Here is a 14,095-nt window from a genome sequence, read left to right as displayed (position 1 = left end):
GAATTGGAGAGCTCCACACCGAGGCTCACATGCTTTGTCATCAAACAAAGACGAGCTGCTTGAATTTTTGCACCAGGAGTGGCATAAAATTACACAACAGCAATGTGAGAGCAGGCCAAGATGCATGAAAGCTGTGATTGAAAGTCAGGGTTATTCCACCAAATATTGATTTCTGAACTCTTCCTAAGTTAAAACATTAGTATTGTGTTGTTTAAAAATGAATATGAACTTGTTTTCTTGTTATTTGTTATTTTGACCAGTTGTCATTTTCTGCAAATAAATGCTCTAAATGACAATATTTTTATGTAGAATTTGGGAGAAATGTTGTGAGTACTTAATAGAATAAAACAAAAATGTTCATTTTACTCAAACACATGCCTATAAATAGTAAATCCAGAGAAACTGATCATTTTTTCCAGAGCTGTATACGTATATACAGTATAAATGTCCTTATCATGTTATATTTATATATCAAACAATATTATTAACTATTATAAAAATATGTGTGAGGTTTATCCCTTAAACAAGAAAAAACTATTTGCCAATTGGTTAAGAAAAAAATAAACTTAATTCAAGGTATATTCTCTAAAAACAATCTTATCTTACACAGTTTTGGTTCTCAAACAAATTTACATTGTTTTAAAAAGTTTTAATGGAAATAGAAAAAAAATGATAATTTTAAATATTTTATTATTCAGTTTTGAGTATATATATATATATATATATATATATATATATATATATATATATATATATATATATATATATACACTATATTGCCAAAAGTATTCGCTCACCCATCCAAATAATTGAATTCAGGTGTTCCAATCACTTCCATGGCCACAGGTGTATAAAATGAAGCACCTAGGCATGCAGACTGCTTCTACAAACATTTGTGAAAGAATGGGCCGCTCTCAGGAGCTCAGTGAATTCCAGCGTGGTACTGTGATAGGATGCCACCTGTGCAACAAGTCCAGTCGTGAAATTTCCTCGCTACTAAATATTCCACAGTCAACTGTCAGTGGTATTATAACAAAGTGGAAGCGATTGGGAATGACAGCAACTCAGCCACGAAGTGGTAGGCCACGTAAAATGACAGAGTGGGGTCAGCGGATGCTGAGGCGCATAGTGCGCAGAGGTCGCCAACTTTCTGCAGAGTCAATCGCTACAGACCTCCAAAGTTCATGTGGCCTTCAGATTAGCTCAAGAACAGTGTGTAGAGAGCTTCATGGAATGGGTTTCCATGGCCGAGCAGCTGCATCCAAGCCATACATCACCAAGTGCAATGCAAAGCGTCGGATGCAGTGGTGTAAAGCACGCCGCCACTGGACTCTAGAGCAGTGGAGATGCGTTCTCTGGAGTGACGAATCACGCTTCTCCATCTGGCAATCTGATGGACGAGTCTGGGTTTGGCGGTTGCCAGGAGAACGGTACTTGTCTGACTGCATTGTGCCAACTGTGAAGTTTGGTGGAGGAGGGATTATGGTGTGGGGTTGTTTTTCAGGAGCTGGGCTTGGCCCCTTAGTTCCAGTGAAAGGAACTCTGAATGCTTCAGCATACCAAGAGATTTTGGACAATTCCATGCTCCCAACTTTGTGGGAACAGTTTGGGGATGGCCCCTTCCTGTTCCAACATGACTGCACACCAGTGCACAAAGCAAGGTCCATAAAGACATGGGTGAGCGAGTTTGGTGTGGAAGAACTTGACTGGCCTGCACAGAGTCCTGACCTCAACCCAATAGAGCACCTTTGGGATGAATTTGAGCGAAGACTGTGAGCCAGGCCTTCTCGTCCAACATCAGTGTCTGACCTCACAAATGCGCTTCTGGAAGTATGGTCAAAAATTCCCATAAACACACTCCTAAACCTTGTGGAAAGCCTTCCCAGAATAGTTGAAGCTGTTATAGCTGCAAAGGGTGGGCCGACGTCATATTAAACCCTATGGATTAAGAATGGGATGTCACTTAAGTTCATATGCGTCTAAAGGCAGGTGAGCGAATACTTTTGGCAATATAGTGTATATATACTCAGAACTACACATGTATATATATAATTTTATTTCATTATACTTTGATATTTGAGCCATGCTTAAAAATGTCTGAATAACAAAATATGAAAGCAAATGACATCTGTGCTCAAGTGCTGTTAGAGGTTTTTGTTTTTGTCATTTTTGCTCAGGGACATGTTTCTTTCCCTATCTGTCACTCACTTGACGTTGGTGTCGATGTAGTGACACTAGGGGTCACTCTTGGGAGCCCGAGACACCTCTGGTCTTTGATAAAAGGCCAATGAAAATTGGCGAGTGGTATTTGCATGCCACTCCCCCGAACATACGGGTATAAAAGGAGCTGGTATGCAACCACTCATTCAGATTTTCTCTTCGGAGCCGAATGGTCATGCTCATTGAGCTGAATACTACTGTTCATTCACCTGCTGGATCTGACGGCGCATTTCAGCGGCTTCTCCCTCCTCTGCACTGGTGCACTGCAGAGAATGCCCCTGGGCGCTTCGGCAGAAAAACTAGAGAGTATATTTTCTGAAAGAGCATTTTTCCCCTCTAAAAGAGTATATTTCTCTAAAAGAGCGCACACACAGAACGTCTTTTTAAAGACGCGTCTTTTTAAAGATGCTTTTCCGATTGTGTGTTATTCCTGGTTGTGCTCGTTATCTCTCGCCTTCTAACGGTCACGATCACTGTCTTTCGTGTCTGGGCACTGCTCACGCGGAGACAGCGTTCGTGGATGGTCACATTCTCATTGCGAGAATGTGTCCATGGCAACGTTGCAGTCACGGCTCGCCTTCGTAAGGAAGCGAGCCACCCCAGAGGCTCCCGCCTCGGTCCTTTTACCCACGGGTTTGAGGCCAGCGCGGCTAGCACTGGGGGCGATTTGGGGACCCCAATGGGACCGCCTCCGCCGGGTATCCCCCCGCGGAACTCCCATTCCCCAGCACGCTCGTCTGCCCCGATCGGGCTTCCGGGTGAGTCCGCCGGCTCGTCTCACGGCGAGTTCGACCTCTTATTCGGAGCCCGCGAAAGTGATGAGCTCTCGAGCGCTGCATCGGAGAGCGGGCTCGTCCAGTCGGAAGCCTCGGCTGGGCTCCTCCCTTCGGGGTTGATCGCCCAGTCACAGGCTGACGTTCACGCCCCGTTCCTTTCTTCCCGGAAGTGCATGAAGAGCTGACAAGATCGCGGGAGGCACCTTTTACTGCCCGGTCCCGATCTTTTCAGCTTCCCCGCTCTCACTACCCTCGATGGTGGGGCGGCCAAGGGTTATTCGGCAATCCCCCGGTGGATAAAGGCGCTCGCGGTGCACCTATGCCCGCAGAGTGCCGCCACCTGGCGTGGGTGCCCAAAGCCCCCGTCCAAGGCCTGTAGGTTTACGTCGTCTCTGACGGTCAAAGCCTACGGCGCTGCTGGACAAGCCGCCTCCGCCCTGCATGCCATGGCTCTCCTGCAAGTCCGCCAAGGCGCTAAAGGAACTGCACGAGGGTAGTTCCGCCCCGGGATTGATGCAGGAACTGCGCTCGGCGACCGACCTCGCTCTCCGAGCGACGGAGGTCACGGCGCGGTCTCCCGGGCGGACGATGGCCACACTAGTGGTCCAGGAGCGCCACCTTTGGCTCAACCTGGTCGAGATGGGTGAGGCCGACAGGACACGATTCCTTGCTGCCCCCATTTTCCAGGCGGGCCTATTCGGCGACACTGTCGAGGACTTTGCCCAGCAGTTCTCGATGGTAGAGCAGTAGATGGATGTTAGCCGGCTTGTCCTGCCCCGGCGTGGCTCAAGATCCCCCCATCTACTCATCGCCGAGGGCGTCCCCCTGCGGTGACTGCACCGGCTCCGCCGCAGCCCGCCCCTCCGGCCCGGCCCCGGCGTGGAGCCCACCGCAGGAAGCCGACGCCACCCGTCTCACAGCCGGCACCGAAGAACCCACGGAGGTCTTCGAAGCGCCCCTGAGACGGGCGACCCAGGGACAACGAAACCCGCTGCTCTGGAGCTGGTAAGCAGATCTTCTTTTTGTTACCTTTTGCATTTAATTGCGCTGCATGCCCAAGTGGCTGCAGTACTCAAGAGCTCCGCAAGAGTGGTTTTCTTGTTCCCTGGGTCACATATTCGGTGTGTACGGCTGGCATCACGACCACCGTCCACCACTCCATTTGGCAGGTTGGCGCTCCAGCGGCGGTCTCCCGCCCTGAGCGCCCAGCTGTGGCACAAATCCGCCCCCGATGTGACAGTCTCCACGGGTCATGAGGACAGGCCTCTTCCTCCCCCGCCCCAGGCTGTTCCGGGGGTGGTCACAAGGAGCCAGGTAAGTGCTTCGATGTCCTCGGACTCAGCACGGCCACGATGTGGTGTGGCACCTCAAGCTCCGCCCCGCCGCGAGGCCCCACCCGCCGGTACATCCGATGACGTTGTCCCTTTGGTCCCCCTTGCGCGGAACTCGGGTGCATGGCTTGCGCTTTCCAGTCCGTCGCGAGGGCTGGTCCGGACCGTCTGACTCGGCTGCACGATTCACTTCGCTGGGCATCCGCCCAGGTCCAGCGGTGTCCACTTCACCTTGGTGAAAGATGGAAACGCTGCTACCTTGCGCGGAGATCGCTACCCTCCTACGGAAGAACGCGATAGAACCTGTCCCTCCAGCCGAGATGAAGAGGGGGTTTTACAGCCCCTACTTCATTGTACCGGAAAAAAGGCGGTGGGTTGCGGCCAATCTTGGACCTGCGAGTACTGAACCGGGCCTTACACAGACTCCCGTTCAAGATGCTGACGCAAAGACGCATTCTAGCGAGCGTCCGGCATCAAGATTGGTTCGCGGCGGTAGACCCGAAGGATGCGTACTTTCACGTCTCGATCCTTCCTCGACACAGACCCTTCCTGCGGTTTGCGTTCGAGGGTCAGGCGTATCGGTACAAGTCCTCCCTTTCGGCCTGTCCCTGTCTCCTCGCGTCTTTACGAAGATCACAGAGGCTGCCCTTGCCCCGTTAAGGGAGGTGGGCATTCGCATTCTCAACTATCTCCACGACTGGCTAATCCTAGCTCACTCTCGAGACGGGTTATGCGCACACAGGGACCTGGGGCTCTCACACCTCAGCCGACTAGGGCTTCGGGTCAGCTGGGAAAAGAGCAAGCTTCTCCCGGTTCAGAGCCTCTCTTTTCTCGGTTTGGAGTTGGACTCAGTCTCCTTGACGGCGCACCTTACGAACGAGCGCGCCCAGTCGGTGCTGGCCTGTTTGAAGGCGTTCAAACAGAAAACAGCGGTTCCACTGAAACATTTTCAGAGGCTCCTGGGGCATATGGCGTCCTCGGCGGTGGCCACCCCGCTCGGGTTGATGCATATGAGGCCGCTTCAGCACTGGCTCCAGACTCGAGTCCCAAGACGGGCATGGCGCCACGGGACACACCGCGTGGCCATTACGTCGGTCTGTCACCGTCTTTTCAGCCCTTGGACCAACCTCTCGTTTCCACGAGCAGGTGTTCCGCTAGAACTGGTCTCCAGGCGCGTCGTGGTCACGACAGACGCCTCCAAAATGGGCTGGGGCGCTGTTGGCAACGGGCACGCAGCTGCCGGCCTCTAGACGGGTCCGCAGCTGCGTTGGCACATCAACTGCCTCGAGTTACTGGCAATTCTGCTCGCCCTGCGGAGGTTCCGGCCATTGATCCAGGGCAAGCACGTGCTAGTTCGGACAGACAGCACGGCAGCGGTAGCATATGTCAACCGCCAAGGCGGTCTGTGCTCCCGCTGTATGTCATAACTCGCCCGCCGTCTCCTCCAACGGAGTTAGCAGCACCAAGTCGCTGCAAGCCACTCACATCCCGGGCAACCTCAACACTTCGGCGGACGCGCCGTAACAACAGGTTACCCTCAAGGGAGAGTGGAGACTCCACCTTCAGGTGGTCCAGCTGATTTGGAGTCGATTCAGTCAGGCACAGGTGCACCTGTTCGCCTCCCAAGAATCCTCCCACTGCCCGCTCTGGTACGCCCTCACCGAGGCCTTCCTCGGCATAGACGCGCTGGCACACAGCTGGTCCCCTGGCATTCGCAAATATGCGTTTTCCCCAGTGAGCCTGCTCGCACAGACCCTGTGCAAGGTCAGGGAGGACGAGGAGAAGGTCGTCCTGGTAAGCACCCTACTGGCCCGCCCAGACGTGGTGCTCGGACCTCACGCTCCTCGTGACAGCTCCCCCCGGGCAAATTCCCCTGAGAAAGGCCCTTCTTTCTCAGGGAAGGGGCACCATCCGGCACCCGCGCCCAGACCTCTGGAATCTCCATGTCTGGCCCCTGGACGGGACGCGGAAGACCTAAGCTGTCTCCCACCTGCGTTGGTAGACACATTCACTCAGGCTAGGGCTCCCTCTACGAGGCGCCTGTATGCCTTTAAGTGGTGTCTGTTCGCTAAGTGGTGTTCTTCCCATCAGGAAGACCCCCAGAGGTGCGCAGTCAGATCAGTGCTTTCCTTCCTGCAAGAGAGGTTGGAAGGGAGGCTGTCCCCTTCCACCTTGAAGGTGTACGTTGCTGCCATAGCAGCACACCATGACGCAGTCGACGGTGAGTCCTTAGGGAAGCATGATCTGATCATCAGGTTCCTAAGAGGCGCCAGGAGGCTGAATCCCTCCAGGCCACGCCTTGTTCCCTCATCGGACCTCTGTAGTTTTTCAGGGTCTACAGAGAGCCCCCTTTGAGTTTTGCAGTCAGCCGGGCTTAAGGCACTCTCCTTGAAGACTGCCCTCCTGACTGCGCTCACTTCCATCAAGAGGGTAGGTGACCTGCAAGCGTTCTCTGTCAGCGAAACGTGCCTGGAGTTCGGTCCGGGCTATTCTCACGTGATCCTGAGACCCCCGACCGGGCTATGTGCCCAAGGTTCCCACCACTCCTTTTAGAGACCAGGTGGTGAACCTGCAAGCGCTGCCCCAGGAGGAGGCAGACCCAGCCCTGGCGTTGCTGTGTCCGGTGCGCGCTTTGCGCATCTATTTGGATCGCACGCAGAGCTTTAGACTCTCTGAGCAGCTCTTTGTCTGCTTCGGTGCACAGCGGAAAGGAAGCGCTGTCTCCAAGCAGAGGATCGCCCACTGGCTCATTGACGCCATAACTATGGCATGTCTCGCCCAAAACATGCCGCCCCCGGTAGGGCTACGAGCCCATTCTACTCGTGGTGTAGCGGTTTCTTGGGCCCTGGCCAGAGGTGCCTCTCTAACAGACATTGCAGAGCAGCGGGCTGGGCAACACCCAACACCTTTGCAAGGTTCTACAACCTCCGGGTGGAACCGGTTTCGTCCCAGGTAGTGGCACGCAACACAAGCGGATAAGCCCGGGATAGCCGGCCGGGTGTATCGCTTGCACATAGCGCCTTCCACCTCCTTTTGAGCTGAAGACGTGCGCTGTTAATTCCCAGTAGTGTTCACAAAGGTTGTTCCCTGGTTGACTTCCTCCGAGCCCTGTGGCAGTCGAGTTTTCGGAGAGACTCGCTGCCGGCCCAGTACACGCGCTAACTAAGAGCCCGGTTCTGGGGTAGGTGCTCCGCATGTGGCGGTTCCCTGTAAGGCTAACCCCATGCGATCTATATCTTCTGCTAGTTCGTTTCCCTACTGGCAAACTGCGTCTTCCTTGGGCAGAGCCCCTCAGTCTCCATGTTGTAGTAACTCCTCCCCCATTGGGTAGGATCTACCTTGAAGGCTCTCCACATGGTTGGAAAGACCATGTGATGTATTCTTCCACTTAAATATCCCCCCTCTCTTGGGGCGAGGTGTGGTCTCCGCGGTGTCCTCCCCTTGGGAGGGACACCCCCCGACTAGACCTGGCGGCCCAGTCGGATAATCCCCCTTCTTTTTTAGGGAGTGGAAAAAGAGAAGGGGAAAGAGGCCATGACTGGGTTAAGCCTGTCTCTATCTCTGGGTAGTCGACTTGTCCCCAAAAAGGGCCGTTCGACACTCATAACTGTGTTGGGGGAGGTTACGTGTCGACCTGGTGTGCTGGCTATGAGGCACACAGCAAGTCTGCCCACCACACACCGCCAGTTCACGTAACACAGTTCAGCCTTGTGGCGTTTTGTATAGGGACCCCTAGTGTCACTACATCGACACCAACGTCGAGTGAGTGACAGATAGGGAACGTCATGGTTACTGGTGTAACCTCCGTTCCCTGATGGAGGGAACGAGACGTTGGTCCCTCCTGCCACAACGCTGAACTACCCGCTGAAATGGCCGGACCTTATATCGGCTCCTCAGCGTAAAACCTGAATGAGTGGTTGCATACCAGCTCCTTTTATACCCGTATGTTCGGGGGAGTGGCATGCAAATACCACTCGCCAATTTTCATTGGCCTTTTATCAAAGACCAGAGGTGTCTCGGGCTCCCAAGAGTGACCCCTAGTGTCACTACATCGACACCAACGTCTCGTTCCCTCCATCAGGGAACGGAGGTTACACCAGTAACCATGACGATAACTTTTGACAACCACAAAGTGTCACAATACTGCATGTCTTTCTTTTCAACATTATATCTATTGTTTATTGTTTCAAATCTAACAAACTGTTTGTCATATGTCTTGTTTGAAAAGTTTGCTTGTGCTCTCATTCATTCTAATAAATGACATTGACTTTGAACATTTTTGAAATTTCCTTTAGAAGAATGGAGACGTGATCTATAGCAAAGTTCTCAAAGGTAACCGGAAGGTTTTCTGACTGGAAGCAGAGCTAGAAGCGTCGCCAGAGGAACTTTAAGACATCCTGTTCATAAGAGTGGGAGAGATGCACCAATGGAACCCCAGCATCGGACGCATTAAAGTAAGACTCATGCAGATCCCTCGATTTGAGATTGAAGAGTAACTGTTTGAACAAGTTTGATGTGTTTAACCATTTAATGGAGTATTCCCAGTTTTTCATATGAACATATGAACTTAAGAGTTGGTTCATGTGAAGTTTAGCCTCTTTACATGATGAGGAGTGTGTCCACATGAATGTAACCTTGCGTAGCCAGATTTTTTACTTTGCAAGTACTGTGAGAGTATTGTTATGGTACTTTGTGAGTACTGTAGGAGTACTATAAGTATTGTTACTGTACTTTGTGAGTACCATTTGGGTACTGTGTGAGTATTGTTATGGTACTTTAAGAGTACTATATGAGTACTGTTTGAGTATTGTTACGGTACTTTAAGAGTACTATATGAGTACTGTGTGAGTATTGTTACGGTACTTTGTGAGTACTGTAGGAGTACTATAAGTATTGTTACTGTACTTCTTACGGTACTTTGAGATTACTGTACAAGCACAGTGTGAGTATTGTAACTGTACTTTGCGAGTACTATATGAGTACTGTGTGAGTATTGTTACTGTACTTTGTGAATACTGCAGGAGTACTATAAGCATTGTTACTGTACTTCGTGAGTACCATTTGGGTATTGTGTGAGTATTGTTACGGTACTTTGAGACTACTCTATGAGTACTGTGTGAGAATTGTTATGGTACTTTGTGAGTACTGAAAGAGTACTGTCAGAGTATTGTTACAGGACTTCGCGAGTACTATACAAGTACTGTGAGAGTTTTGTGAATTGCTGTGTGAATTGTCATTGTATTTTGTGAGTACTGAATTGCATATATTGCTGTGACGTGTGTCTGACCAGCACTGATGTAGTTTGCTCCTGTATTGTCAGGGCTGGCTGCCCATGTCACTCATGAATAAAGCTCTTCCTCGAGCTCAGGTGGACTTCACCAAACACCTGCGGTGCCGTCTAGCTGCACAGAACCCAGAGGACAGCAGGACATGAGTGACACGTAGCTCACCGCAGGATTCTGATGCAGACACCAGTGGAACTGTCCTTTCCTGAGAACCAGAGCACTGCTGAAGCTTCTGTCTGAACTGTGATGATGCAAGCATACGAGCCTCAGGCAATCCTTCAAAGACTGAACACAGACAGTTGAGAATGATATAGGAACACACAGCCATGCAACATACACCTCAATGTGACTGTTTATACTTGTGGTTACAGCTGTGTTATGAGCCGCAGATAAAGAGAATACAACTGAAGTTGCTCAAGTAGCCAATTAAATATTTTTGATATTGATTAGACCATATGAAATGACAATAAAAAATATCCGTGATTTTTTTTTTTTTTTGCTTAAAGGAAAAATAAAAATCCTGTCATAATTTGCTCACCCTAATGTCATTCCAAAACTGCAAGCTGTTATTATGCAGCTCTTTTACATACGCAAACGGTTCATAGTGACAAACGGTATGAAATAGAGTGACAGAGTGAAAATAACAGTGAGGAAGAGTAAATAATGACTTTTGAATTGTCCTTCCTTTCTCACCTGGGAAACATCCACAAGACTGTGTAGTCACAGGCGTGTTATCATGCAGTATGCATACATCTGGGGTCATGAAGACTGCGTGCAGATGGGAGATAATATCACTTTAAGGGAATACAATTTTGCAGACAATGTGTGTGTTCTCTGCGGATATCACACTTCAAAATGGACAAATGACAAGTTGGAGAGGTGAAAAGCATTTCATAAAACATAGAAACATTCTCATGGGAGAACTTTTATCTTAAAGTCACAGAGAAAAACTCCAGACCAGCAGTAGTGGACAATGACTCTGTACTACCCAGTGAAAAGACTTAAGGCACGGCTCACATACACAATATAATGATGTTTCAACTTATATTATGTACTTCAAACTAACTAAATCACATCTTTTGATAGATCATTTGGCCTTCTTTGATAAACAAGAATAAATGTGTGTGTGCAACAGACTAATTAAACTAGAAAACAGTAAAGATGTTGTAATTATATTTGTAAAAATATGTTAAAAGACATATTTTCACAAAATTGTTCAGGTTCACTGCTGCTAAACATTTTGAAACAAAGTCAGCTAATGTTATAATCGATATGCCCGCTACTGGTAAAGGATAGATTATAAATCATAAACCGCAAATAATAAATGATAAATCTGATGAATGCTCAACATAATCTCCCTGCAGCACTGCTATTGGACACAATATTCCAGGTGCAGTTTAATTGATCAATTAAATAAACAGTCAATATTCTACATTACATTACTGGTATAATGTCCACAGCAATAAAATTAATTCAGTTACTGTGTGGATGGGAGACTGATTTGTCCCCTTATCTATATGCATGACAAGGTGTTTTAAACAACGACTTTCGACCTGTACCCATTTTTCTATATGACTGCTCTCATTATGACACAGTCTTTTTTTATGAAACATTCAACATGTCTGATGAAAGTGGTGATGCACAACTTACCTCTAGACTGATTAAGTTAAGCAGCTGATAAACTAAGAAACAGTAGTTTAAATAGCAATGCCAAATATAAATATCTAAACAGAAGCTCAACTTTCATACACTTTAAATGTACAGACAAATGCTGTAATGTCCCGTAAATAAACACTCAACTTTGAGATATTTAACTTTTTCCATGGACTTGTTTTGGAGGAAATCGAAACATTTGCTTAGAGATTGCTAACATTTGCATTTTGTCGTATAATTTGCTATATAATGACATGAAAAAAACTATAAATCTCAAATATTAGCAATGAGCCAGGAGTTTGTGTTTACATTCCATAAAATAAGTATTATTGTCTTGTAAAACATAAAAAAATAATAATCTAAAAACAAGATATATTTACCGGAGAAGCAGTTTGTCTGAAAAAATACATATTGCTTTCTCTGGTAAATTTATTAAAATACAAATATTCAAACATTTAAAGAATATTCAAGCAATTTTGCATCTCAGTTAAATTGAAGTTTTTATACAAATGCATAAAATGTACATTTAATACATATAATTTAATTTATACAAATGCATAAAATGTACATTTAATACATATCATTTAATTTATACAAATGCATAAAATGTACATTTAATACATATAATTTAATTTATACAAATGCATAAAATGTACATTTAATACATATAATTTAATTTATACAAATATAATTAAATCACAATTTAATATATTAAAATATTTTTTGCCAACAAGCCAAAATATACAAATATTTAAATATTTAAGAATATTCAGGCAATTTTGCTTCTCAGTTAAATTTATCTCGTTTTTAAATTTAAAATTTATATGTAATAAATGTAATAAAATGTATATAAATAATAATACAAAAAATCATTTTATAAATGTATTTTATTTTTTGTTCTTTTTGAGTTTTCTGCCAACAACACAAAAACAAATTAAAGAATTAAATGTTAAAGAATATTCAATCTTTTTTTTTTTTTTTAAATCTATCTTGTTTTTAGGATATTACGATAATTTTACTGGGGGAAAAAAAGAGAGATACATCAGGTAAAATCTAAGAATTTAGGAGAGGCAGAGAGACAAGGAAAAAAATACAGAACAGTAAGTAGAAACTCCACCTTTGTTTTCGACGTGTATATTTTCATGTATTTCATCTTCCTACAACTTAAAAATGTAATAAATATCAACACATAAAGCTCTTATTCATATATATATATATACAAGTACTATACAATACAGAAATTAGGTTAAACCACACGAGAGGGATGCCAGACTTCATCACGACCTCTGGTGACCCCTGCAAACTTCCTCACACCTGCAGCTATTTACAATATATACAATACCACCTGAAAAATATCAGAACATAAAGCATATGCAAACACAACAAATACTGTACATCAAACTAACTACAACAAACACTGGACATGCATTAGAGGTGGTTTGTGTTTCACAGGTGAGCAGAAGTCACATTGGTCTGTTTCCTTTGAGAGTTTTGAAGAAAATCAACTACATGAGCACCAGGGAAACATCTAGAACTACAAGTACACTGATTTGTAACGCTTAAATAGTTTTGTGAAGTTCTGTTCAGTTACATACAAATTTCTGAGCTATAATAATGTTAAAGTCAACATGAAACAGCATTCACAACCCATGTAATCTGTCGACACCCACTTCTGAGAAGGCTTATTGACTGATACATTGATTCAAATGTAATGTCATGTTGACTTTAAAGTATCAGTTGGAGTATGAAGAAACAACCAAACACAAAACTACGCAAGAGTTACAGAGCAAACCTACGTAGCAAGATTCAAAATAACACTGCTAGAGATGACATGGCCATATACATGATGCAGTACAGCCATATACAGTACACCAGTAAATATTACACAGTACAGTGTTTATCCTGATGAGAACGGAGAGGTGATCGTTGCGTCTGTCGTCGAGTGAGCCCGAATGACAGCAGATTGTAGCAGTACAGAAGAACACAAAACAACACGGAAAACAAAGCGGAATGATCACGATGTAGTCACTGCATTTTAACACGAGACGTTTAAATTACAGCACCTTTAAAACGTCTTATTTCATCGTTTTCTTACTTTCATTTCCAGCCTGATCTCACGAAAACTATGTGACTGTGGCGACATTTTTGCCAAATGACTTCACGTTACACGTGTTGCTGCAGTTTCGATGTGAAATGTCCACTGTGTGGCGCTGTAAGTGATTTCAATGTTCTCCCAAACAGAAGAAGTTTTTAAGGTTAATGCTCGAGTTGAAATCAACAAAACCGACCTCCCTACCCTAAACCTTAAACCTAACCGATAGTGTCAGAAAAAGCAAATGTGAGATGAAAAACACAAGCACGTTATTTTGTGGCGCTTCTATGACACTTTGGGTTCACACGTGGCTCCCAATCCTTTACATCACAAGTGCAACGCTCTATCAGTTGAGCTACTGTGCAAGTTGATCACACTTAAGCATGTAAATGTAGTTGTTTATGTAATGCAAACATTAAAGTGAGTCATGCACTACAGTAAAAGTGTTTAGATAAGATAGCATTGTGTGAGGAACTGGGTGAAAAGTAAGTATTTATGAACTGATAATCTGCCGCTTTCCTTGTGATTCGTGTGAAAGTGAATAAAATTAGTTGTTGTTGTTGTAGCGCCTCTAGTGTTCATTTCACCAGGAAACTGCTGCGATACGTACAACTAACCACGTAAACATTATTTAGAAAAAATATAGGTACAGTAACATAATTCTATAAGACTTGGTTGGCCTTAAAGGAATATTCCGGGTTCAATACAAGTTAAGCTCAGTCGGCAGCATTTGTGGCA

The sequence above is a fragment of the Myxocyprinus asiaticus genome, chromosome 36 (assembly GCF_019703515.2).
Source record: "Myxocyprinus asiaticus isolate MX2 ecotype Aquarium Trade chromosome 36, UBuf_Myxa_2, whole genome shotgun sequence".
In the NCBI taxonomy this organism is placed as follows: domain Eukaryota; kingdom Metazoa; phylum Chordata; class Actinopteri; order Cypriniformes; family Catostomidae; genus Myxocyprinus; species Myxocyprinus asiaticus.
Note: the sequence above shows the minus strand (reverse complement) of the source record.